This window comes from Xiphophorus hellerii, chromosome 12, assembly GCF_003331165.1.
Source record: "Xiphophorus hellerii strain 12219 chromosome 12, Xiphophorus_hellerii-4.1, whole genome shotgun sequence".
Taxonomy (NCBI): Eukaryota; Metazoa; Chordata; class Actinopteri; order Cyprinodontiformes; family Poeciliidae; genus Xiphophorus; species Xiphophorus hellerii.
The window spans coordinates 18,711,676-18,715,008 of NC_045683.1; positions in this window are offsets into that span (position 1 = coordinate 18,711,676).

The following is a 3,333-nucleotide window of genomic DNA, read 5'->3' on the forward strand; positions in this document are numbered from 1 at the left end:
CACCTTTAGAGGAAACATTTGGTTACAATGATCAGGATCAATGACCCAGTGCTTCGTATATTTGAGTCAGTATGTATTTTAAAACTGCATGAGAAAATGAGGTTTCAAGATAAATTATAGCTTTTGAAAAAAAGAAAACTGAAATTTATCATAAGGTTATTTTGACCTCAATAAAGTTAACTTCAGATGTATCTTAAAATGCTCTGATTTTCCAGAACTCATGCCCATGATTGGTGCATTTAATTACTCTTATGACCAGCAGTTAAAGATCAAATAGCTATAACCTCTATTACAATCAGTGTAATCTGATTCTGATTTCAGATGCTTTGTTTCCTGTTGGTTTGAAATTTTAGCCAAATGTAGCAAAATTTATATTTAGCAGATACATACAGTATTTAGCTGATATCAAAAAGTTAATGTCAGCACAACAGAATCATTTATTTTGTGCTATGTGTTAATGATCTGTGTTGTCCCCTCTAAACTGTCAAACAATTTTCCTAAGTTGCTAAGTTTCAAAACCAGTGATGTTGCTAGGGGAATCCCATTTTGCCAGCCTCCTCTGGAACAGCCTAGTAATATTGTTGACAAGTGACATAACAAGCAGAGTCAGATTCCCACAGGGATGGATCCGAGACCACAAAATATGGAACGACTGGGGATTGTGCAAAACTGTTTTGTCTGCTGCATAGTGAGAATAACAAAACAAATTTTCACACAGTAATAACCAAACAAAACAATTGTTTTAAATAATGTGTTTTCAATCCTCTGCCACATGTCAGTGATTTACCCCAACCTTTTTATGCATTCATGGGAAGAGTCACTGCTTTATATGGGTCACAGCTGACGCACTAACCCTTGAACACTCAGCTGTGTTTGATGATTAGCAGTAAATCATCAGTTTGCATCGGAGCCTCCCAGATTACAGGAATTGGTTTTATGTTGTTTTTAATTGGATCCAAGCTGGATGGGAAAATATTGAGAGATGAGCTGTGCGTATAATGCACAACTGTCAGTGTAGATGTAAAAAGAATATGTATTCATCTGACTGTCAGACGTTTGCAACTAACATCCTGCACAGAAGCCATTTAATTATTCTTAATAACATACAAGTTTCTAAAGTTTCACAGAGTTGCATATTTGAATAATCAGAAAATAAAAAGACTAACTAAGATGGCTTATTCTGCAGGTGCCAATATTTTTATTTGCGGTGAGTTTGAAAGGATAAAAATCAAAATGTTCTCGCTTGACCTGCATTCTCTTTTTCCAACAATTTGCATGAAAATTCATCCTGGTTTTGGTGGTTGTGTAATCCCTCTTGTGAAACAGTCAGTAAGATAAACAATGAAGGATAATACTAATCAAGTATTCCTGCCCCTTCTTTCATGTCAATGAAGGAAATATTTTCCTTGAACTGTTAAAGCTTATTCATCCTTATAACAAATTAATTTGCTTTTGCGCTGGTGCAATTAGTGTCTTGTGAGCTTGAGTAAGCTCTTTTTCAGTGGAAAGCAGGCTTAATTACGACACCACTGGAAAATGACTGAAAATTCAAATTTATATGGCTCATGAGTTGTGCATATAGTTTATATAATTGGGCAAATAAAAGCCCAACTGTCATCATGTGCATTTAACAAGAAACATTACCAAAAATATGCTGTTATTGCTCAAAAAGCCTCACTTATTATACATTTACATTGGAGAAATAGTGGCTTGTAAAAGTAGCTTTTTTGTGTTTTGCCAAGAAAGCATAATATAATAAGTCATAATAAGTCCAAGCATAAGCCTATGCTATGCATGCCTACATCTAATTGGATATGTCTGGCTGTCTGTCAAATATGACTGAGTCTAACATTTTTTGCATAGAATTATCTTCACAAGTTTCAATGTGTAGTTGGGCAACGAGATATACCCTAAAAGGCTCTGAACTACAACTGGAGTGAAAGGTGCTGCCACAAATTACTGACTCAAGTAAGGCTGAACACAAAAAATACTCCACACATTTTACATATCTATTTGGAAAATAAATTTAAAAACCATATAGCCTTTTCCTTCCAATTTGCAATAATGCTTTGCACTGGACTGGTCCTGATGAAAACATTTATGCATAAGGTTTTAATATGACAAAATGTAGATGAGTTCAAAGGGTATGGATGCTTTTGTAATAGCCTTGTTTTTATGTTTTCACTCAATGGGTTTCACAATAGGGTCAGCCTCAGAAGATGCAAGTGATCTATGATGGGAGAGGATATAAACCTTCCAGACTTTAGACTTTGCGCACATTCAAACATAAAAAAAGTTATTGCACAAAGAAGCTTGTAATTCCCCTCATTTTGTGTCTTAGTCTTTATTCATCCTCCAGCGAGTTAATCAATAGATTCTGTGGTCTTGTTAATACAACCTTCTCGCAGTAGGGCGGTAGTGGGAGGAAGTGACTGCATATGGACCTTATTACCAGCCCTTGATGGACTCTTCAGGTCAGAGCAGAATTGTGGTTGCAGTGAGGATTTATGTGTGTGTGTGTATGAAGTTTACAAATTGCTAAATTTTGGTCTACAATGAGAATCCATCCTCTGAGACAATACTTTCCATTTGATGCTCAAGGAAGGCAGCAATAGTTTAGCCTGTATTGTTCCTTTAAACAAATGTCTATTTTGTGCATAAACAATTTGACAAATTAAAAAGAAAAATTATATTTTCTTATTGCAAAGTACGTGACTGGAGTAAAGAAAAATGTCCCCCCTCCCTGTTTCTGTTGTGGTACAGAGACCAATACATCATCTCCCTGTCTGTGCCTTAGTCATGTCTGAAAAACAAGGAGGGGACAGAAGAGTCTTTGTAACTCTCAGTTCCAATAAGTTCCCACGTCTAAAAAACGTGTCTTATCTGGGGGAAAAGAGCATAGTTTCTCTTCACTGAAGTTTTAAACAGCTAAAAAACCTAAAGTGCTCAACAGGTTACAACACAGAGAGAAAAGTCTCCGTCATCAGACGAACTGCCTGTTGGACACTGAGACACTGAGAATGTGTGGATGATTTGTTTATGGGATATTGCAAAAGGAACCCTGTAAGACCACAACAGCTTGTGGTGATCAGTCATCTTTTAAGGTCTTTCCTCCTCTCTCAGTAATCTAAATCACTTTGCCGTCATAACTTCACATAGCAGTCACATGCTGGAGCACAAAAAAGTATGCTCCAAATGGTAATTTGGAGATTCCATAGAGGTGACATTTAATATTTGAGTCAAAGCTATTTTCTTTTTTTTTTTTCTTTTGGATATCTCTTTTCATATACTTTTTGAAATAACATGCACAAGATGATACAATTCATAAAATGT